Here is a 24,711-nt window from a genome sequence, read left to right on the forward strand (position 1 = left end):
TTTGAAAAATAAATGCCACAGAAACCCTAGGGCATGTGTACGCAGACATGCGTATGTGTACGCATGCTCCAAACCTGCATACGCAAGCTTCATGGATGCGTATGCAGACATGGGCATGCGTGCGCATGCTGGGGTTCTAAAAACTATGGAAGACAAATTTTCTACATTAAAGACCAAGGTTTAGAACGAATCTCACATCTTCTGGTAGCCATTCCAAACCCTCATTTTCTCAATATAAAATGCAATACATGGCACCTTTTTAAAACACACAAAAAATCCTAATGAAAAACCTAAGATTCACTAGAAATAGTGAATCAAAGAGGAAGTTTTTCACAAAACATCTTCAAGTCAATTTTCTTTTGATTGGGAGCTTTTCTAGCCTTGATCTTCGAGCTAAACATTACTAATCAATTTTGTATTTGATTGTGAATAGATTTGACTAAGAGGAATAGTCAAAATCAAGGTAAGAAGCTTTGTGGTTGAGGTACAAGTTCTAAGTCTTTTTTTCTTTTATTTTTCTCTGTTTAATCTTTAATTCTCTTTTTTTTTTTATGTTGTAATATGTTTTTTTAGCTTAGGTTTTCTTTGCTTTATGATTTTATGCATATTAGGTTGTTAGATTTTCATTTCTGCTCATTTTTGTGTTCTAGCTTCTAGGTTAGGGTTTTGGGGCATGTATGCGTACGCATGCTTACTGCATGCACACGTATACATGAAGTATGCGTACGCATACAAATGGACTGCGTACGCAGGCACTATATATGCATACACGTACTCAAGCCCAAAAACCGTAATCTTAGTTTTCTACTTCTGTTTCTTTTACTTAATATGCATCTTTTTTGTCATGTTTATATGTTTTTGAGTCTTTGTTCCTCTGTTTCATTGTTTGTTTGTCTTTAATATGCTAAATTAGAGTTTCTTTTCTATTTCTTGCTTTGATACCATGAACATGCATTCACATGTCCATTCATTGATGCATAGATGTTGTGATGCAGTAAGGTAAGTAAGGTAAATCATGCAATCACATGAACATGCATTGGGTATATGTGTAATGATGAGGATGAACATGTTTGTTTGGATGAATTGTTCTTGATAATGATATGCAATAACATGTTTATATGTTTATGCCATGATTTGCTTGCTGCCTTGGATATAATGATATGATGTACATGATAGATGTATGCATAGGTTCGATGTGAGAGGCATGATAGATGTGTGTTAGGTTTTGGGATGAAATGTCATGTTGTATGCTTAGATATATGCTAGTGTATGTATGACTTTAGAATAATGATGTTGAATATGCCTTTAATGAGATTAAGATATAAGACACAATGAGTAGAAGCCGACCCATGGGTCGAGCATTTTTGGTTGCCTAACACCTTCCCAAAATCGTACCTAAACTCTGAACCCATATTCTGGTAGTAAGAGCAGTCCTTCCATGTAAGGGAGCTATGTAAATGGTTCCCAGACCTAGTGTAGGTAACGACTCTATCTTTTCTCTACCCCGGTCCACTCGACCGAGGCATACTCCCTTTCTTTTTAGGAGGAAACCACTGTGCCCACACCAACAATAAGATGATCTTGTTCATTGTAAGGCTTAGGAAAGGAGAGTGCATTTAGGCTGCATGTGACATGATCAGTGCCTGCACTATCAGCAAGCCAGGGTTGTTCTTGAGTAATTGCTGCATTTGAAGCAGTAGCCATGGCAACTAACTTTGTAGGAGGATGATTCCCTTGAAAAGCATAGTCCATCCTATGATAGCAATTAATGGCAAGATGACCAATCTTTCTACAGATTTGACAGGTTGGTCTCTTAGACTTGGGACCTTGAGCCTATGTTGGAGAAAACTGATTCTGTCGATTCTTATTTGGTAAGTATGGAAAGTATTGCCGTGGAGAAGAATTGGAACCTCTATTACCTCCATTACCTCTACCTCTATTCCATTTCTTCCTCCTCCTCTACCATTATACGGATTATATTGAATATAACCTCTAGGTCTAGGAGTAGTATTCACAGCCATTGCAAAAGTATCATTCATATCACCAGTATCATTAAGTGATTCTTCTTTTGTACTAAGCAAAGTAGTGAGTTCATCAAAACTCAATTGTATACTCCTTGTACGTATGGAAGATCTAAAAGCATTGTAGTCTTTTGGAAGACCTTTGATTGCTTTGTGAAGCAATTCATCATCATCAAGAATTAATCCAACTGCCATTAACTTGTCCCTCACAACCTTGATTTTCTGTAGATATATATGTACAGAATCTGTACCTTTTCTGATATTGTGGAGCTCTCCTTTGAGTTTCTCGATGTGTGACCTTGAAATTGAGGTGAAACGATTCTCAAGAACCTTCCACACCTCCATTGCTAAGTGCAACCCACAGAAAAAGCAAGAATTGAAGGTGTAAGTGTTAAGCTGATGAATATAACCAGTGCTTTCTCCTTTGATTTCCAAATCAAGTAATCAGGATTCACAATTGTTATGATTGTTCTTGAAAGATCTTTGAGAAACTTCTCATGAATCAGTTGAGTTTCATCAAGCAACTCAAACACTAAGTAGGTATCAAGCACCATCGTGATTTGATGCTTCCAAATTATATAGTTTGTACGATCAAGTTTCACTGTCATCATATTAGCCATGTTTGACAATAGCAAAAGAGGTTGATTGACCAAATTGATTGGTGCAGTAGTGGAGATGGACGCCATTGTTGAGGTTGAAGATGACATTGCAATAGAAGCCATATGTGGCTCTAATACCATGAAGAAAGCTAAGCTTCTCTAAGTGAATCACAAGAAAGCTATTGAAGATTCTAGAGCAAATACTAAGAGAATGAAGGAGAGAGAGAGAGAGAGAGAGAGAGAGAGAGAGATATTTGTGAGAAAGAAGAAATTGATATTTCCACTATATGAGAATTTACACAGTACACATATATATAGTCAATCAAAGAATCCAGAAATCTTTATAAATATCTTCTATAAAAATCCTCTAACAACCAAAACAGAATTTCCCGCTCAAACCCGTGCCATAACTAACTTCTTGAAAAACTAGCTAACTACTGCTTAGCTGGCATGAGATGAAACGCACTGTGTGCCTAAGTTAGGAATGCTTCTGATGAAACACACCATTTGAATTAGTTGATACACGTTCGTTTAACAGCACGTGTTATCTCTTAACTATGTCGTTTACTTGATCATCTTCATCATGAGGAAGGGAGGGAAGGTTCTTCTGTACCTATATTTTCACCCCCAAGGTTCATCATAAGAGAATGTTAGCTAGCTGAACTTTACTTTAAAGTTTTAGCTCTAAGGGCAAAACATGGTTGGTTTTGTTTTGAGCTTAAGGGAGAGTTTTATAGCAGCCTTTAGGTGTCCTTAATGACTAGTTTTTAGGCTAAAAGATGAGGCTATGGACCTCTAAGTTGCTAAATTGATGTTTGGTTCATATTTGATTTAATTGCTAATTAAAGCCAACTATGTTTTAAAGGAAAAAATGGGTAAGGGCAGAAATTTTAGGCCACAGTTAGTCAGAGTATAAAAGCTCTTTTGGGGTGGAAATTTCAGATATAAGACCTTCTCCATGAGCTTGAGATGCTACCAATGTCCCTTGTCCACTTGGTAGTACGCACTCATGCAAAAAGTTCGAAAGAAAAACCCATACCCTCCAAACCACACTTCCTCAATTTTTCTAATATGTCATATGGGCTTGGATCATGCTTAAAAGAATAAAATATAATATAATACATAAATTTGACCTACAAGAATGTTGGATTTGGTTGAATCAAGCTCGTAGAAAATGTGTTACAAAAGTAGGTATCAACCGAGTTCAAGTGACATTGAAAGATCGTTATAAAACTTTGTCATCACCGTGGATGACACTGATAATTAGAGAGACCTCATTCAAGTTATTAATTGGTCTTCTTTTTAAAATAAAATAAAAAAGTAATTAAATGGTCTAACTATCTTTTTCAGAAAGAGAAAAAGTAACTAGTTGGTAGATAGTAGAAATCTGAATTGAAATAAAATAAAGATTTAAGGAAGCAAGAATCCAAGAATCTTCTTGTAACCTTCTAACATTCTTAGAGGCGACATAAACAACGTAGGGGAGGAAAAGGAAACAGATGAATTAATAGTTGAAATAAACACGTTTGAATTTCAACAAAACAAAACAAAAAATAGTTTTTTTTTATTAGAGAAGGTTTCAATCTATGGCATTTTTTCTTGATGATAGTTCTTTATTATCAGACCAAAACACCAATCGGTTTTGGTAAAAATAGGAATTGACCCCAAATCTCTTATTGGAGAAAAAATTACAAGACTAGTCCAATACAATTTGAGACCTAAAGCAAAAACTTCATATGGATCTTTTTATATTAAATAATATATAATTTACTGACCATTAATTTAGTTAATTTTCTATTTTTTTTTTATCCATAATTCTCACAATTTAATATAACTAATTCTTCTTCTTTTTTAAACATTACTAATTCACTTGAGCAATGTTAAGGATACTACTAGAAAGCTTACAAACTTATGTGGAAAAGAATGTGATTGGTGGCGCTTCAACAACTACAAGATAATAATAAATGAGTATTTGAATTACTTATTGTAATTTGTGACACAATAATTTATAAAACTTGTGTAATAAAATGAGCATCAAATATTTATATCCAGCCCTTTTTCGCATTTCACCTTTTGAGTTTTGACACACTCCTTGGGAAATTGCGGTGGCAGCTCGGCTAGTAAGTGAGGGTAGTCCTCCACTACTAAGTGAGGGTGGTCCTGGCCAAAAAAAAAATTTATACTTCTGATGATGCCGAAAAAATCACCAATAAGTTGCGAGCACTCTCCAACTCGAGTCAACGCCTGCAAAAAGAAAACAAAGAGACCTTAACAGAGAGCACCGGTGTGGTGCCGGCCAAAAATCCTCCGAAGGTCAAGTTAGTATTTCTTCGCAACCCTAGAATGCCAGAGTTGGGTCAATTATACGTACCTTGCTTTGTGAGGGTTTTGGAGTATATATAGTAGCGTAAGGCCGAAATTCTCGCCTTGGTCAAGAAATCATTTCCTTCTAGGAGAGTGACTCGTGGAATTTCATATCTCTTAGAGTTCTTTTCCTTATATGAATCTTCAATCAAGGCTAACGTGTAGTGCAAGAATTCTTCATATACACGTTGGCGTGATTTACAATCAAGGCCACGTCAGCCCCAATCATATAGTGTGATTTGAGGTAGCCCGGAGAACAACGGGAGAAATTATGTGCATGCATTCTACTCGTCCGTCCACTACGCATCCGTCCTCCTTGGTCATATAACCCGTCACCCTATCGTAACGATTTTAACCATATGTGGTGGTACCGTCATGTTGGTTTTATCCCCTATCAACTTCCAAAAAACAATTATACTCCTATATATAATTAGTTTAAATTAATTTATTTTGTAACCACCATGACTTGAAAAAAAATGTGTATATATATATATATATACATAGTGTAATGACCAAAAATCACGTACAAGCCTAACAATAACAGCGTTTTATAACTCAAAGTCCAAAAACAATGAATTTGTAAAGAGAGTATCAACAACAAAGTTTTTGGCGTTCCGATCTCCCCTCCCTTCTTCTCTCCTCTCTTATTTATACCCCTTGCCCTTACTATCTCAACCATACACCTCTCATCTACTCAACCCTATTTACTGACACTTGTCAATTCCCTTGTAATCAGTAATGGAGAAAAGTTTTGGCTCTGTGCTTTGTACTGTTCAAGTCATTTCCACATTAATGCAACGGATAAAGCTGGTACTCCCTATTCAATGCGGCCAGAAAACTTGGTGCAAAACATTCAATGCAACGTTCATAGTTATCTACCCCAACTCAGATATTTGCAATATACCCCATACATCACCAATCTATCTTTCGTACTTTTCCGGACCATCCCACTTCATCCTCGGGCCCTTGACTTTTATTCTCCTCTATTCCTTACGCTTCCCAATATGTCTTCGGGTCTTTAGATCTTCGGGTCCTCGGGTCCTCACACATAACATTACTCCAAATTAATTTGGTATCCCAAACATAATTCTTAACCCCTTAAAAAAAACTTAAATAACAACAATAAAAAATAGTTCAAATAACAACAAAAATAAGTCAAACAACAATAAGTGAACAAATTATTCAATAAAAAGCTTATTCAAATACAAAAAATAAAAATCCTTAATCATTCAGCAATAAAAAAGCCTATTCCTTAATCGTGAGTTCTGCTTGGTAGTGCCAGTAGTAATATTTTCATTGACTTTGCAGTCGTAACAATTTTTCTTTCCTTAACAATTTGGCTCTCAATTATAGAAAATATCATCTCTCTCTCTCTCTCTCTCTCTCTCTCTCTCTCTCTCTCTCTCTCTCTCTCTCTCTCTCTCTCTCTCTCTCTCTCTCTCTCTCAGTTTATTATTCTCATGTAAGCAATTTCAATCTTATTAGTCTTTTTTTCTATTTTTGTTAGTACAAAGAAATTGTAATATTTCATGTATTTAAGTGTTTTTTTTTTTGTTTCAATTAGCGCAATGATAAAGTCTCTAATAATTGAATAAGAAACTGGAATTTAATCTCCGTCTACACTAGCTAAAAACTGATTAGTGTCTTAGTCTAATGATAAAAAGTTATTATCAGGAACAAATGCTATAAATTGAAACTCTCTCAAAAAAAATTTGATAATATTGACATATTTAAATTGTTTCTTTATTAAATTTTATATAATTTAAATTCTTTAATAACTACCCTAAAATAAATTTCCTACAGCCACCACTTGGAAATTGGAAAAACAAATTGGGTTTTCCCAGAGGATGGTGTCATCAAATATGTCATCGCATGTCTCTTTCCTACTCATTCGCCGTTACACGTGTTTATTGCGTAGAAACCGTGTTCGTCCTTAGGAGCATTTATTTGCTTAAGACTCCTTTTATGTATACGTATCTAACCACATTTTCATAAGGTAAGACTTTTTCATACTTTTTTTTCTTTTTTTCAAATACGATTCTTTTCAAACAACCTCATTTAAAAATAATAATAAATAACCTGAAAATAAAGTGCTTTTTTTTTTTAGTTAAATTTTTTTGAGTTATTTTAACAGATATTTTTAAAACAATTGTTAATAAATTTTTTTTTTTTAAATTGAAGTTTTTTTGAGAAATATAAAAATCGTCATAAAAATATTTATGTTTTTTCTATAAAAAGTTGCTGAAAATACATCATAAACTAATAACTTTAGGATATTTGTTAATTTTTTTTTTTAATGAAAGCCAAGCCAGGCACAACATGACTTTAAAGACACAATAATATAGTTGGAAATTATCCAAGTTGGTAATTTCAAGAGGAGTGGCCACGAAAGATTATTTGACTTCTGTGCAAAAAGGATGAGTTCTATTAAAAGAGTAATACTAAGGTGGACTTCTCCTCACACCAAGATTCACATCTTGATTATTTATAAATTTTTTATTTGATTTCAACATTTTTACATAGATCCACCACACATGTACCTTAAAATCCATCAAAAATTGACACAAGCAAAATGTAAATTTAGGTATGAGAATGGATGTCTGTAGAATTACTAATATTATTAGGATAAATTATAAACTATACTTCTAAAGTTTGGAGGTATTCAAATTTTATACCTTGAAATTTTAGAATTTAAACTTTTTCTTCTGAAATTCTATTATGTTGTATCAATAACATTTTCATCCATATTTTCTATTAAATATTATATAAACTTACAACGCGTATAATAGTTCGTTTAAAATTATGACAAATAACTTTGAAAAATATTTATATTAAAAAACACTCACACACACAATAACTACCACTAAATGCCACTTTAAAAGCTGAGCCTAAAACTCTTCTCAGTTCACATCTGCCCTGGAAGCTAGAACCAACAACAGTTCAAAATCGCCATGGCCACAACAAACAACTAGCAAAAGAACATATATGTTTTGTCCTTCCCATATTTACGCCGACATCAATGTCGTATTCGGACGCTCCAAAGTGCAATGCTCACTGTCACTGGGGATAATAATAGTAATACTTTCTCAACTCTATTCTTATGCTTCTTCTTTTTTTCATTTATTATTTGTTTTGCAGATTTTATTGTTTTTATTATCTTGGGGATTAATGGATTATGTATATCCTCCTGTGCTTTCTTTGTTAGTGGCATTCATGGTGACTGGTGAGTGTCCTGGAACAAATCACAAATGACCTTTCTTTAACAACAAAATATCACAAATAGTGAAGTTGAAAAGTCTGGTCAAGTTTGGCCGAGTCACCAGAGTTCTATGGACACAATCACATTTGTTAAGGTAGGATTAGATTACATCACCTAACTTATACATGGGACTACCGCTGCTATTTGTAAAAATTAATCTAGCCATCACTTAATTAGTTGTGGTAAAGCGTGTGCAAGAGTCTGTGTCTCTAGATTTTTATGTAACATTTTTTGCAATATTTTTTTCTTTTAATACAATTTGATAATTACAATGGAAATGCGGACTTGAACTAGGATTTTTTTGAAACACAAAAAAGTGCCGGATGCGCTCACTTGACTTTACAGACATTAATAATGGATGGAAGTTGGAACCACAAATTTTTCTATTTCTTTCTCACCAGTATGAGTAACTATTCCCTTTGACGCGTTAAATGAATGTGTAAAGTAAACAAATTATTCATCCACTCTTTTATTCTTATACTTGTCAAGTGGAAAGCTCTTGTTGTCCCTGGTTTTAATTTTACCATGATATGAATAGCTAGTGTGTAACTTGGTAATTTGCAAGTAAACGTGTTAGATACTTTTCTTCAGGGACATAGAAATTTCACAAGAAAGTTCATTGTTTTTAAAAATAATTACACTTTGTCCACCTATGGTTTATCTCTAATCAAAACACACTCACTCCCATCCAACCCAACTTGCTCATAATTTCTCCGCAACAAACGAGTTTCCATTGCTTGATGAATGTGTTAATTGGTTTTCATTTCCTTGCTGGGCCTACTCCTCTGGGGTGGTTGATCCACTTCATTGACTAGTGTTGTCTAGGTATGATTTATCTGTTGACCCTTTCTTTTCTTATTTTTGTATCCGGTAGTGTAAAATAGTCCAGATGCAAACTTTCACCATTTTTATAGTTTGTTGTTTGTTAATGCTGTCCAATTTTTTTTTTTTTTTAAGATAAGAAGTGATCTCTTGCAAAAGATGAAAACATACTAGCCAAACCTACGAAACCAAGCAAAACCAGAAACCAATTTAATAGACCCCTTTAAAATCCAAAATATGCCCCAAGTTCTTGATGTTTCTAAATTTTATTGACCATGTTAGTGCTTATGTCAGTGCTTAGTTAAAAAAATAAAAAATAAAAAAAACCACAACAGCCTTTATAAATATATTTCTTTTCTTTTCCAATTTTTTTCCTTTATTTTTTCTTTCAATTTTCCTACTATTTCTTTAAAAATTCATTTTATTTTCCCACATGATTCACTGTTCTTCTTCCCAAACCGAGTACATTCTTCATTGTTCTTTTCCCCAAATCCAGGACAGCCCTTTGTCTCTCCCGATCTCCTCCTCCTCCTCACTTACCCTCTAGTGCTTGTGCCACCTCTCTTCCACCAAAACCACACTCACCACCACGATTATCTATCTAGATAGCAAAATCAATTCCTTTTAACGGTTCTCTCCCTCTCTCCAAACCACTCACTCAAACAAAATTAGAAAGAAAAATCCCACCCTCAACTACCACAACTATGCTAGATCAGTTTCCTTTATGGGTCTAGAACCATTGCTCTATTCAAGTTTCTGGATTTGACGCCCACTGGTGGAGCTCCATCGCCACCGATTTCACAAACCTCATCTCCAACATCTTCATCATTTCGGACCAAACCCAAAACGACATGTACAAGAACTCCACCTTTGTCGTGCACTTGAAAACATCTCCTGAGATCTTCATTTGGTGAGCAAGTTGGGTTGGATGGGAGTGAGTAAGTTTTGTGAGTGAGTGTGTTTTGATCTGTTTGGGCTTTGGTTTTATACATTTTCTGTGTTAGAGTAACGGCTGGGAGAGAGGTGGGTTACGGTAGAGTAATGGTGGAAAGCACAGGTGGGTAAAGTGTCAAAAGTTAAACCACAGATAGGCACATCAAATTAGAAGCTAAACCACAGATAAGCAAAGTGTAATTATCCCTTCTTTTTATTTTTATTTTTATTTTTTTGAGAATCGAAGTTCATTAATTTTTTGTTTCATTTCCTAGTCTTTCTTCCATTTTGTCAATCTTCTAGAGACACTATACATTCATAATAGTATAGATATTCATCCTTTGATTATTTGGTTCACACAACAAAAGCCTATCCTTTAATCAATCCAGAGACTGACCCAATAGAAATATTTTCAATCTTCTTATGTCTTTCAGGCTATCAACAAACCATATATGGCAGCTTCATATGTAATAAAACCAGTTGTGGATATCATCCTCAAGAGTACTACCAAGTTGGTCCGGGAGGAGTATTCTAGGGTCCGTGGAATCAAGAAAATTATAAAGGACCTGGAAAGTAAGCTCACTAGTATTCAAAGTGTGGTTGAAGATGCGGAGAACAAGCAAGTGAATGAGCCACATCTGAAAGATTGGCTCAGAAAGCTCCAGGATGCAGCTTCTGATGCTGAAGACATATTGGATGATTTTACTACAGAAGCCTCTCTTTGGAAACAAAGGCAGAAGGAACATAAATTCCTGCCTACTCCGAACATAAGCAAAACATCCTATAAACGGGATGCAGCGCATAAAATCGAAAAAATTTTAGAAAGATTCAATAGGATTGCCAAAGAAAAAGAAGCTTTCCATCTCAACATCAAAGTTAATGGCGGTGATATTGTGAGCCCAAATTACACAGGCTATTTTGTGGACAAGTCAGGCGTCGTTGGCAGGGAGGATGATAAAGAAAGGATAATGCATATGCTGCTATCGAATGAATTCGATAAAGAAGGAGACGTTTCTGTGATTCCCATCATAGGGATGGGGGGCCTGGGAAAAACAACTCTTGCACAGCTTCTCTTCAATGACGAAAGAGTAAATCAGCATTTTGAAGCCAAAATGTGGGTCTGCGTCACAGTCCAATTTGACCTGACCAGGATTCTCAAAGAAATGATACAATTTGATTCTAAGATGAAATTGGATGACAGCTCCACAAGCGACCTACAATCCCGGCTTCTAGAATACATGGTTGGACAATGTTTCTTACTTGTTCTAGATGATGTCTGGACTGAGGATTACCTAAAATGGGGACCCCTAAAGGATCTCTTGAAACAAGGGGCAAAGGGAAGCAGAGTCTTGGTCACCAGTCGGATTACCAAGGTTAAGGATATCATAGGTACACAGCCTCCCCATCTTTTGGGGTATTTGCCCGAAGAAGAATGCTGGTCTTTGTTTGCAAAAACAGCATTTCAGGGTGTCAGTTTGTCCAGCCAAAGGCAGGAAGTCTTGGAAGCCATTGGTAGAGAAATCGTCAGAAAGTGCAAAGGTCTCCCATTGGCAGTCAAGGCAATCGGAGGTCTCTTACGTGGTTGCGTTGATGATGTAAACAATTGGAGGAAAATTCAAAGCAGTGAAATATGGGAGATAGAGGAAGAGAACTCCGGATATGACAAGCCCAAAATTTTGGCTATTCTGAAATTGAGCTATGACCATCTACCTTCTCATCTAAAGCGTTGTTTTTCTTACTGCTCCTTATTTCCTAAGGCCTACATTTTCCACAAGGAAGAGTTGGTCAAGCTCTGGCTAGCGCAAAGGTTTATACAAGCTCGAGAACGAGAGAAGGAAGAGGAGACTGGAATCAAATATTTTGATGAGCTCTGTGTAAGGTCCTTCTTTCAAGTTTCAGTCATTGACAACAAGGAGATATTCAACATGCATGATCTTATCCATGACTTGGCACTATTGATTTCAAGCGCCAGTTGTCGTCTAATTAATGATAATGAGCCATACAATTTCTGTGAACAACATCGTCATATAAGCTTGGTTGGTAATGATGTTGAGCAGCCTATGTTGAAGATTGTTGAGAAGGCTACAAAGTTGCGGTCACTTCTATTTCCTAGTCACCACTTGAAAAACTTTGGTCTGGCCCTGGACAAAGTATTTCGTACAATGGAATGCATACGGACCTTGGATCTTAGTTCAAGTGCAATCTTGGAATTGCCTAGCTCAATTGAAAAGTTGAAGTTGCTACGCTACCTTGATCTCTCTAGAACAGAAATCAAAGTTCTCCCCAACTCAATTTGCAAACTCTACCATTTGGAAACATTGAAACTCTTGGGGTGCCCTTATCTTTTCGAATTGCCCAAGGACCTAAGGAAGTTGGTTAATTTGCGACATTTGGAGCTCGATGATTTATTCTGGGCCAAGTTCTCCATCCTACCACCAAACGTGGGGGACATAACCTCTCTGCATGATTGGCATGTATTTCAGGTCAGCCACAAGACTGGATACAGAATTGAAGAACTAAAGAACATGATGTATCTGTCAGGAACATTGCATATCTCAAAGCTAGAAAATGCAGTTAATGCAGGAGAGGCTAAGTTGAACCAGAAGAAGTACCTTCAGAAGTTGGTGTTTGAATGGAGTGACAGGATTGTTAATACACACGATGAAGCAACTGAAAAGAGTTTCCTTGAAGACCTACGACCTCACTTAAACCTCAAAGAGCTCCAAATATGTCATTACAGGGGCAATGAATTTCCAGCTTGGATGAGAGAAGGGCAGCTCCAAAATTTGGTCAGAGTTACCTTGAATGATTGCACAAAATGCAAAACTCTCACTCTAGGAGAGCTACCCAATCTTGAAGTGCTCTACATCAAAGGTATGCTGGAGTTGGAGAAATGGCCAGAGGTTGAATGCCCTTCCCTCGAGTGGCTAAAGTTTAGCAACTGCCCCAAGCTAAGGGAGCTGCCCAACGTCTTTCCTATGTTGAGTTTCCTGAAGATCAAAAGGTGCAAATCCTTAAGGGCACTTCCAGTGGTTCTAAGTTTGAAGACTCTAAAGCTTATTGACAATCCCATTCTGGAGGATTGGCATGGAACATGGATTACTTGGGATGCTAAAGATGATCAAGGCCATTGGTCAACTGGGGAACAATGGTCCTTCGAAAATTTGTTGGAACTGAATGTTATCAGCTGCCCTAAGCTGAAGGCACTGCCAAAATACTTTGATCCAGAAAAGTTGGTGATCAGCGGGTGTGAGTTTTTAGTTGCTCTCCCAGAACAACATTTTGCCCAACGTCTTCGGCATTTAGCACTGTATGCCTGTCATGATGGAACCTTAGTGAGGGCAATACCAAATACCAGCTCTCTATGCTCACTGGTTTTATCCGGCATCTCAAACCTCACCTCACTTCCAAACTGGCCCCAACTTCCTGGCCTCAAGGCGTTGTACATTCGTGATTGCAAAGATTTGATGTCTTTGTCCGAGAGCAAAGAAGGGCCGTTGCTAACTTTAATATCTCTCACACTACTTTCCATCCGAAACTGTCCAATGCTTGTGACGTTAACTGAGGAGCTACCTGCTACGCTGGAGTGTTTGAGTATTGGCTCATGCCCCTTTCTGCAGTGTCTAGGCCCCAAGGAGATACTGAAAAACCTCCATTCACTCAAGGACCTTTACATTGAGGACTGCCCTATGCTCCAGTCCTTGCCTGAGGATGGGCTTCCCAGCTCGCTTCAACATTTGCAAATACAAAAGTGTCCACTATTGACAAAGCGATGTCAAAAGGAGGGAGGAGGTGGAGGAGGACCAGATAGGCCAAAGGTTATGCACATTCCTGACCTGGAGATTGATTTCCCTAAAGATTCTTCAACATCACCTTTGCCCTAGAAGAAACCATCAGAACCAGCTTGCTATCGTCTTCTTCCACACCCTGGAGGTTAGTACGCTATATACCATATATCGTTTTACTGACTAATAGTATCATATAATGTCAACTATTCAACACAAAATAAGCTAGAACATCAACTCTCATAAATTCAAATATGCCAAGTCCTTGAAATATTTAACATTTTATATATGAAGCTTACTCTTTTTAATGTGTTTGGATGCAATTCATGTTTCTTTAGACCTGGCAAACTTAAAATGGAATATTAGTAATTCATTTCTACAGAAAATTTTCCATTATATATGACATGGAATCATGAGCTGCTCCCTGCTTGAAACCACGATTTAAAGGTTCAAGCTGCAACCTCTTCACTTCCACACATTCAAGTAAATTTTTGCTTTATTCACTTGTAGCATTGTTTCTCTGCTTCTTTTTTACCTTTTTCTGTTCTTTTTCACATGCAAACATGCTATAGTAACAGTTTTGAGTATTAATGATGGATTTTTCTATCAGTTTCTCCATATGATAGATTGCAGTGCAGTTTAAATCACAATTGAAGAAACAAATATATATATATATATATATCTCTGTGAATATCTAAATTTATGTTTTCATTGTAAGTGCTCCTTATAGTTATTAGTATATTTAATTTTGTTTCAGGGATAGAAATAATTGATGCACAACCAACTAAAAAACAACCAAATTCATCTCGCTCAAAGCAAAGTCACAAAGGTAAAAGGCAAAACTCTCTTTTATTCAACTCCACCTTATGAGCTAACCACAACATAATATGGTGCTCTCTCATGTATCTTGTTCCATCCTTAAAAAGATGGCTTGCTTCACAATACTGTTGTTTTGTTTAATGATGTGTTACAACCGCTGAGAAAGAACCAACTCTTCGTTGTCCAACTTTTTGCACCATAAACAAAACTTCGTTGACTGAAAAACCTTTAACCCGATTGATAGAATTAAATTTGTCTAACAAGTTAATTTGATATTCCTTAATCCAAAGGGGTAACATAATTGACTGCAGATCACATACCATGAAATGAAGGTTACTGGTTCAAATCTCTCTCCCAACCCTTTAGGTAGGCTTTGTTGAGTTAGCGGAAGTTCTAACACTAGATTGTTGAACAAATAACTGAACAAAGAGAGCTTTTATTAAGAAATTGACTCTTTAAATTACAACACTTTACAAGCACTAATGCTTTCACAAGACACACACCAACTCTCTAGACACCTACACACACTTCACCTTACATACAACTTCACACCTCTCACTTGGTGCTTTATGACACTCACTCACTTCACACCTCTAGGAGTCTCACACTCTACTACACTTTACACTCTACTTCACTTCTCTAGGAGTCTCTCACACTCTTCTTCACTTTACACTCTACTTCACCTCTCTAGGAGTCTCTCACTCCACTTCACTTCACTTCACACCTCACCACATCTATTTATACTAAGTGTATGTTGGTTAGGAAACCAACCTGAAGCTTCTAGATCTTCCTTTTTATTGGCATTAAATTAATGCCATTCTCCAACCTTCTAAACTATTCTATAAACATGTGGTTATTTTTCACTTCTACATAGAAGATTCTAGAAGGACATCTCCTAAAGAAATCCGGAACCCAAGAGAATGTTCTAGAGAATGAGAGAGAGGTTGAGATAAACTCTAGATATTTCTAGAGAAAGAGATTGTGTGAGAAGTTCTAGAAATTTCTAGAAAATTCCGGAGAGAAGCAAATTGAGTGGAACTTTAGAAATTTCTAGAGACAAGAGAGTTAGTGTTGATTTCTAACAGGGTTAACTTCACTCAATTAAGAGAGAGAGAATACCATACGCCACATCTAATTACCTATATGTTACATCTTCTTGTATCCGTTTACCTTGTTCCACCCTGTTTCATAAATTGGTTACCTTCTCTTGGAGGTGTTCACTTGAAAAAAATTGGTATAGGGAACAGGTCTCATTTTGTAAATAATGATCTTGGTCAAGTCAGTATTGATTCACATTTTTTATAGGGGCCATTGCCACAGTAGTCTATCAGAGTGATATTGATGCAGACGAAGCTGTTGGTGAGGTACGAAATGAACCAAAAGCAGAATGGGAAGAGACTGGATTCAAACTATCTTTTTCAGCAACTCAAAGCAAATCAAGCTCCACAAAGGTTATGGCCTTTCTCAATCTGATGATCTTAAAATCCCTTTTGCTTCTAACAGTCAGTTCTCATTGTATTGTATCTATTATGAAGGATTCCTCCAATGAATTCACCAGACAAGCATCAGGTCAGGGTTCTTCTGAGTCTATTGACAGGATTGGGCATGAAGAGGGCTCTACTGAGTCTATTAACAGTGAGGACGATGATATGAAGTCCTTTTACACTTCCTTGGGAGCCGATTCTCAGTCTGCATCCAACAGTGTCATTACAAATGTCCAGTCCAAGAAAACCAAGCCAGGTCAATTCAACATAGACAAGGCTTTGGACATGGTAAAAAATGTATTAGCAACCGACTTCTCTTCTGCATGTCATCCTGGTTGTTCCATTTCTTTGAATTCGGCATTAAAATTGTTGTGTTACATGGATGAATATGATGGCATCTCGGTTAAAATCAAAGACCTAGTGCTTCAAATCTCAAAGGACTTCACAGTTCTGAAAATCCGTTTCTACCAAGCCAGTAACACCATCCAAAGGTGCACCAATCTGATCAAGCCTATGGCTGAGATAGCATCTCAACTAGATGAGAATAAACAAAAGTTCTTGAAACTTGATTCAGTTGAGGCAACAATTCAAAGGAGTATTATTGAGGCTGAAACACAGATCAATGAGCACATGCACGACAAAGTTGGAAGGAGTATCTCTGGAGCTGAAGGACAGATAAATGAGCTAAAACAAAAAATAGATTCTTTGACAAAACAAAAGGAAAAGGCAAAGCAAGAAAAGAGAACAATCTATTCTGATGGAAAGAAGCTGAAGGAAAAGTGGGATGCGGCAGCTAATGCAGAGGAGGAGAAGAAGGAAGCTGAGAGGATCACATGGGAGATTGAAGAAAAGTGGTCCGACTACAACAAACAGTTCGAGAACTTTACATGCAATGGAGGTTAGAATTTTCTGATTTAGTAATTACTATTTCATCAACTCAAAAATTCTTGTATGCGAATCATGTACTCTTCTGACTATTCATATGAACTTCTACTAGTTTCTTTAAATGTGAACCTGCAGCTTCAGTGAAAATCGATGTACCAGTAAAAAAACAGAGGCTGTCAGAGGGTTTTTCTTTTTTGATATTAACAAGAATGCTCCATTAATAGATTAGTGAAAACTTTCATTTGTTGCAGGAATCAACATGAATAATATAGGCCAGGCTGAAGAACAACAAAATTAATTCACTTCGATTAATGCTAAATCCAAAAGGGTAAATTTACAATAATCTGTTTTACTGACATCAGACCAAGTTGGATTTATAATTTTGTGCTTATGTATGTATGAGAGAGAGAGAGGGTGAGAGAGAGAGATTCATTTTGAAAGGGAGGTCGCTTCAAATTGTTTGTAGGAAAAAATTCAAAAGTGAAGATGCTGGAGCCAACATAATCATCTGCTAGGAGCATATCATAGTGCAGGCCCTGCATAACATAGAGTTCTGAATGAAGTTATACACATCAAACATTAAGCTATTCATGATGAAAAAATTACGCAACTGCAACTTTGAAGGAATTATAGAGGATTATATGCTGATATTGTTCAAGTTGTTATGCAGGATGTCAGATACAGGACATTCTTGTGTATATAAGGAATTCTATCCAAAATAGGATTCTGTGTGGCCATTGCAGAATTCCTTCAGTTTTTTATTCGAGTTAGGTACTGCTTTTTTTATTTTCTTGTTCTACAGCTGGCTGAATGTAGCTAGTTACTTAGTTTGGTTTTGTTTTGATGACAGTATAATTTGCAGCTGGTTTGTAACGTTGTTTTTTGTTGAATAAAATCTAGCTCGTCCAAAATAAATAAATAAAGAAGATTGCATTGGCGGTTTGAAATTGTCTGTATTAAATATTATATTTAGGGTCTATTTGAGATCCACTTATTTTGCTAAAACTAAAAAAATTTTGCTGATAGTACTATAAATAAAAGTAAAAGTTAGCTGAAATAATACAATGGAACACATGAATACTATCAAAAAGTGCTATAAGACCTATAAATAGTAGCAAAAATAAGCTGAATAGTAAAATAAGTTGGCAAAAATAATTTTTGCCAAACAAACGGTTAGTGTTTTAATATTGTATTTCTAGGGTGAGGTGTATGTAAGTCTCTTTTTCTTATTTTTATTTTTAGAAGTCATCACCAACCATTAATTTAAGGTGTAATTGTTCACCTATTTATCTAATTTTGTAGCATTTATTATTGCTACGCTTCTGTTAAACTACATTAGCAACTATGTCATTATTTTTTTTCCATCCTTTTTATAATATATATATATATATGCAATAAATTTTTCACTCTATCATTGTGCCACATTATCGACTTATTTTCAACCTCTTTTTTCTCTTTTTAAACTTTTTCTTCTCCCTATTCTCCACAAAAAAAAAAAAAAAAACCCTCATCCTCTCTCTATTAGTCCACATCTACTGTTACACTTCCTTCAACCTTTCTTCTCCCTCATTGCCTCTTTATTTCCCTATTACTCTTTACTTTACCATTTAACTTCTTTCCTCCTTTCCTTTTTCTTTTATTTTGACTCTTCTTCTCCCTATCTTATTTTGTATGAATTTGATATCATTTCTTCTATTTAATCCATATTTTATTTCGTAAAAAAACTGTGAATACTCTCTCTCTCTCTTTACTTTCTTTTGGTGGATTTTTTTTCTTTCTTATAACTCTAATTAAAGTTTTTTTTTAATATGTGTTTTGGTATTGCGTTTTTTAAATTTCCCATCACAAATTAATCCCTCTAATAACTTTGGTTAAATTTTGGTTTGGGTACTTTTTTTTTTTTTAAATAGGAATTTGAGTTTATATAAAAATAAAATCTACATGGCTACGAGTTCGAATGTGCCTACCAATATGATTTCTATCTTTTATTCTTCTAGTTTCATTTTAATTTGGTTTAAGATAACATTATAGTTTTGATTATCATGATACTCTCCTTATTCCTAAGAGTTAAGGGATGAGAAATTTGAATAGTAAATTTGAAACTTATAATGTATAGTTATATATTAGGCAAATATAACCGACTATAACAAAAGTTAGAAGAATATGGTTCACCTTAAAAAATATTAATTAAACACACCAAAAATAATATATTTATATATTTGTAAAGATTAAAAAAAAATACTTGTAGAAATTTTATAAAATTAAAAAAAAAATACTTGAAGTAATTGTTGCTTTTAATATATTACATCTCATTACATAATATTTATATATTTTCACGCATCACATGGGTCTGCAAGTAGTTAACTCAAAACCAATTCAAGGGTCTTTAAATTTATTAAGGCAAACCAACATATTCAAACCAAAGATTCTTGGACTCGGGAAATTTGGTAACGGGTGGGGAAGGTATTAGGCACCTTACACCGCCTATCCAAAAGGTAGTACCTAAATTTAATTTAATTCAAATGTTAACATTTTAGGGAAAACAAATAAAATACTTGGCATTTGATTTTTTAAAAATATTTTGTACAATATATATATATATTTTTTTTTTTTTTACATATACCATATCATGTGAGTATTATTGTAAAGAGAATATACAATCAAGACATGTGAAATACATTTGTAAGTAGCACGTAAAGAATAAATTAAATATGTATAACTAGCATGTGAGTATAAGATTTATTAAATATCTAACATGTAAATATGCACATAAAAAATTTTAATTAAAATTTTTTTTTTTTTTTTTTTAAAGAGATGAGAGGAAAAGTGTCACCTTTTAGCACTTTATTCTTCAAATTCTCATTCTCATGCACAAACACAATGAACCAAAACATTAGTTCAAAGGGGAGAAGAGAGTATGTTAGCTTGATAGGGGTTTATTGGTTCAATGGAAATAAACCATATACACAGACCTCAAATAAAACGTGCAGTTTCAAAAGGTTCAAAACAATGCACATAAAAAATGATTTTGGTCATTTTAAAGGCTTCGAGGTTATTTTTGTGTTTTTAGATATTTTAGAGGTACTTTGGTCATTTTTGAGGTTTGAAGTTATTTTGGTCATTTTAAAGGTTTCAATGTATTTTTTATCCTTTTGGAGGTTTCAAGGTATTTTTGGTTGTTTTAGAGGTTTAGGGGTTTTGGTTATTTTTTAGGTTTTAGGGGTATTTTGCTCTTTTTGGAAGTTTTGAGGGTATTTTAGTAATTTTAGAGGTTTCATAATATTTTTGGTCATTTTAAACGTTTCGAGGGAATTTTGGTCATTTTAGATATTTTTGAGTATTTTGTCTCATTTTAGAGGTTTAAGGGTATTTTGGTCATTTTAGAGGTTTAGAGGGTATTATGGTCATTTTAGAGGTTTCTAGGTATTTTGGCTCATTTTAGAGATTTTGGGGAATTTTTTTGTCATTTTAGAGATTTTAGGTGTCGTTTGGTCATTTTAGAGATTTTGGGGGTATTTTGGTCATATCAAAGGTAATAGATATTTTTTGTCATTTTAGAGATTTTCGGGTGTATTTTGGTCATTTTAAATGTTTCATAGGTATTTTGTTTGTTTTAGAAGTTTTTGGGTATTTTTGCTCATTTTAGAAATTTTGGGAGTATTTTAGTCATTTAGAAGTTTTTAGGTATATTTCATCATTTGATTTGATTTGATTTTTTTTTTTTTTTTTTTTTTTTTTTGGTGGTGCCAAGGATATTTTCGGTCTTTTTAGTGGTTTGAGGATTTTAGAATTGAGTGATTTGGGTAAATGATACTTCAGTCATAGTTAAGTCTAATTGGGTACCTAGTCAAAAGCCAATTAATACCTATGTTAATTGGGTTAAAACCCATTTAACCCAATTAATATTTAAATTTGAGTGGGTAAATGGGTTTGTATTGATTTTGTCATCCCTTTTACTGATTTAGGAACTGTTTCTTTGTTATCCATTATAATTGTTACTTTCAAAGTTGGATAAACTTTGCCGCCATTTAATATTAGTTTATTATCCTTTGTAACTAATCTTGCTAATTTTATTTTATTTTTATTTTTTTAGAAAGATAATCTAGTTAATTATGTGTAAGCTTTCCGTCTTATTTCAGTGCTGCAACTAGCTTTTATTTGTGGTCTTTCTGGATTGAAGTTAGATTCCTCGTTTCTCCATAAGTGCTTATTTGTACTTTTCAGTATTCCTTGTTTTCTCTAAAGCTCAGCTATCTTAGGAAATTTAAACATGAAATAAGAATTATTTAAAGTTCATAAATAACCTATTCTAAATTGCGTAAAATTATTGTGTTGTCCTTGAGTGGAGTCCACCCCTCTGTGAGAGAAAAGAAGTATACTCCTAAAGTATGCAATAACAGTCCATAAATTGCAATTTGCTATTACTATTAGACCTCAAAACTCTCACGAGCTACCTCAAGTTATATAGGTAAGCCTGATTATTGAAATATGCAAAAACAAGAAATTTTAAATGATTTAATATGGTAACATGAATAGGTAAAACTTCGGGAAAATTGCACTGGCCTGCTCTAAGATTTTTTGTTATCGCACTCACCTCCCTTCCCTTCCCTTCCCTTCCCTCTAATTTGAAATAAGACACTTACTCCCTTATATTTACACTAACCTCTCTTGGATGGCTGGAAAAAAAAGACTTAAAACAAATCCCTAATTACCTATGGGGTGTGGATGACAGCTAAAATAGTGTATAATAGTTAATTCAAGATTTTTTTAAAGCATTTTTTCGATCATTTAAGGGAATTCAATGTAAATTGTTTGCATTTTAAGGGATGTGACTTTTTATTTCAAACCAAAGAAGATATGAATATAATAATAAAAAAGCTTAGTCGAGGTTGATACAATTTACCTATAAATCTTTATTATGAAATGGAAACTTTTTTTTTTTTTTTTGGTGATTTAATGCCCCACTATGCAATACAATAAAATGATTTTTTTTTTTTTTTTGAGCTTTTGTAAAATAAATATTAGTGAAAAATAATCATTGCACTGTGACCAGTGACCAGTGACCAGTGCACGCCAGCACACTTGGGATTTCTGATATAGCATGCCATCAACTTCAAGAAGTAACAGAAAAATGCAAAAATTGGGAAGCATATAGCTAATGGTTCACATAACCCTTGTAATTGCATAGCCTTTTTCTTTTTCTTTCTTTGTACAGATGGGCAATACAACTATACAAGCATGATAAAGAGCTTAGAACAGATTATACAAAATAAAGAAAAGCATAAGCAAAAGTAATGTTCCAAACCCAAAGCCATCAGCATGAGAGCCACTGGCTTGTTGAGTACTAGCAGAAGATGACATACCAAGAGTGGGAAAATATAAGGAGAGCAAGTATACAAACAATAAAAGAAAAAGAAGCATCATCATCAAAACAGAGAAGACCACCCTGCCTTCTGTTTCTTCTCCAAACCTCAATACAGAAACCAGACTTTCCAGAAGGGCTGCTAGGGTTGGTCCACAGATGAACCATCCTAAGGCTGCAACCACAAGAGAAGGTACCAATGGAGATGGCCCTTTCTCCCCCATTGCTCTCTAACTAGCTTTATGATTCTGTAGTAGGTGCGCATGCACAACCATCTTGAGGGTTAAAAAAGTGTGATATGATGTTATTCCACGTATAAGATAAAAAAAGAATTTGGGTAGTTGCAAGTGGATATGACTTCTAGACAAAATTTTGATTCTTTTATTTGGATAGTGTATGATTAGTTGAGCTATGCCAACGTCTCTACATCAATATCCATAATTTTTCTCCACAAATAAGTATTTATATTGTATAATAATTGCTTAGGTCGTAGCTTAGAGGCTAACCGGAACAGGCTTATTTTAAGAATTGAGAAGGAAATTAACTCATAAAAAATTAGGTGTGTTTGTGTTGATTGTGTTGAAATTTTCACTCTTGAGATAAAGACATCGAAATTTTCACAACCAAACATTAGAAAATTATTTTGAAGGTTCCCACTAAACAATAAAAATAAAAAAATAAAAACAAATCATGTTTCCTAAATATACATGTTATCAAACACATCTATGAGGAAAATATTATACATTGAAACAATTGAAACCGCATATAAGACACAGTTACTTTCCATGAAGAAAGGAATGTTAGGATTAGATGATTTTTTTTTTTTCCTTTTTACCTAATAACTTTTAATTTACTTTTAAGTTATTTACGAAGAAAGGAATGTTAGGAACCATCTATTTAGAAGAATTTGTTTTCCTCGCAACTTTGAATTTACTAGATGACAATAATAAAAGTCCAATAAAAAAGTATAACTGTTTTTAAATGCTTTCAAAAAGTTCGATTCTCTTGCAAGAGTTTTATATACATCTTTAGAAGAATTTGTTTTCCTCATAACTGTGAATTTACTAGATGACAAGAGTAATAGTCTGATGGAAAAGGACAACTGCTTTTAAATAATTTTAAGAAGTTTAACTCTGACAAGAGTTTTATAATTTGATTAACACCTCTTATGATATGAGGTGTTTCCAATAAAAACATCTAAAGCTCACATCTTTACTCACCCAATTATCAAATTATCAAAATAAATAAACATCTTTAGAAGAATTTGTTTTCCCCATAACTGTGAATTTACTAGATGACAAGAATAATAGTCTGATGGAAAAGGACAACTGTTTTTAAATACTTTCAAGAAGTTTAATTCTCTCACAAGAGTTTTATAATTTAATTAACACCTCTTATGAGGTGTTTCCAATAAAAACATCTAAAGTTCACATCTTTACTCACCCAAATATCAAATTATCAAAATAAAAAAATAAACCTTTAGAGAGCTTGTTTCTCTAATACTGATAGTATTCAAAGATTAATTCAACATTAAGTATGATCAAGTGACACCCATATGACCCATTGACATCCTCTTCTGTAGAGTTCAGATTTCAAGCTCAAATCCCCTCACGCTGTAAGGAAAAAACATATATCATATTATGTTCACAGAATTTAAAGGCAAAGCATCTTGTTAACATCGCTCTAACCCTACTACTATTGTTAGAACCTAACCCCACTATTGTTAGAACCTAATGAGATAGTTGAGTAATGAACAAAACTTCCCCAAATATCCACCAATTTTTCTCCGACACTCACAATCGACTACTTCATAATTATGGCAAAAATTGTCTCTACTTTTTCTTTTTCTTTTTTCCTGATCCATAGAGAAAGGGAAGTAAAGTTTGAAGCAACATGACAGTAAGATCATATCACAGAATTAAAAATAAATAAACAAATAAACATCACAAAAAATTCTTCCCCAGATTAACAAGAAATCAAGAGAGAAGTTGGAGAAATTATAAAATTCTCATGGTAGACAAGTAATGTGGTCTACCATTCCACTAAAAGACTCCCACCTGTTTAAAATTACTAAGTCAGAAAATTTTTTTAAACAAAAACTGCTTACTAACTCAGCAATTTTTAAACAAGTGAGAATTTTTTAACAGAATGGACTAATGGCATGGTCCAACATGAGAACTATATAATTTCTTGAGAAGTTGCCATCACCTTGACAGCATGGTAGTTAGTCTGTCGTGGAACACCTCTTTCTTTAATTCTGAGTACTTTAATTCATTTCTTACAAATTTTTGTTAGCAATTCCATACATACATGCACACAAATACCATTTACACATTAACAAATAACATATATACAAGGAATAGAGATAGAACAGAGCA

At 34.4% G+C, this 24,711-nt stretch overlaps 1 pseudogene; it reads left to right on the plus strand.

Annotated features, from left to right (window-relative positions):
• Positions 1-10,450: 10,450 nt before the first annotated feature.
• LOC142616382 (putative disease resistance protein RGA3) lies at positions 10,451-17,201 on the plus strand (annotated as a pseudogene).
• The last annotated feature ends 7,510 nt before the right edge of the window (positions 17,202-24,711 follow it).

Source organism: Castanea sativa, chromosome 11, assembly GCF_040712315.1.
Source record: "Castanea sativa cultivar Marrone di Chiusa Pesio chromosome 11, ASM4071231v1".
NCBI classification, from domain to species: Eukaryota; Viridiplantae; Streptophyta; class Magnoliopsida; order Fagales; family Fagaceae; genus Castanea; species Castanea sativa.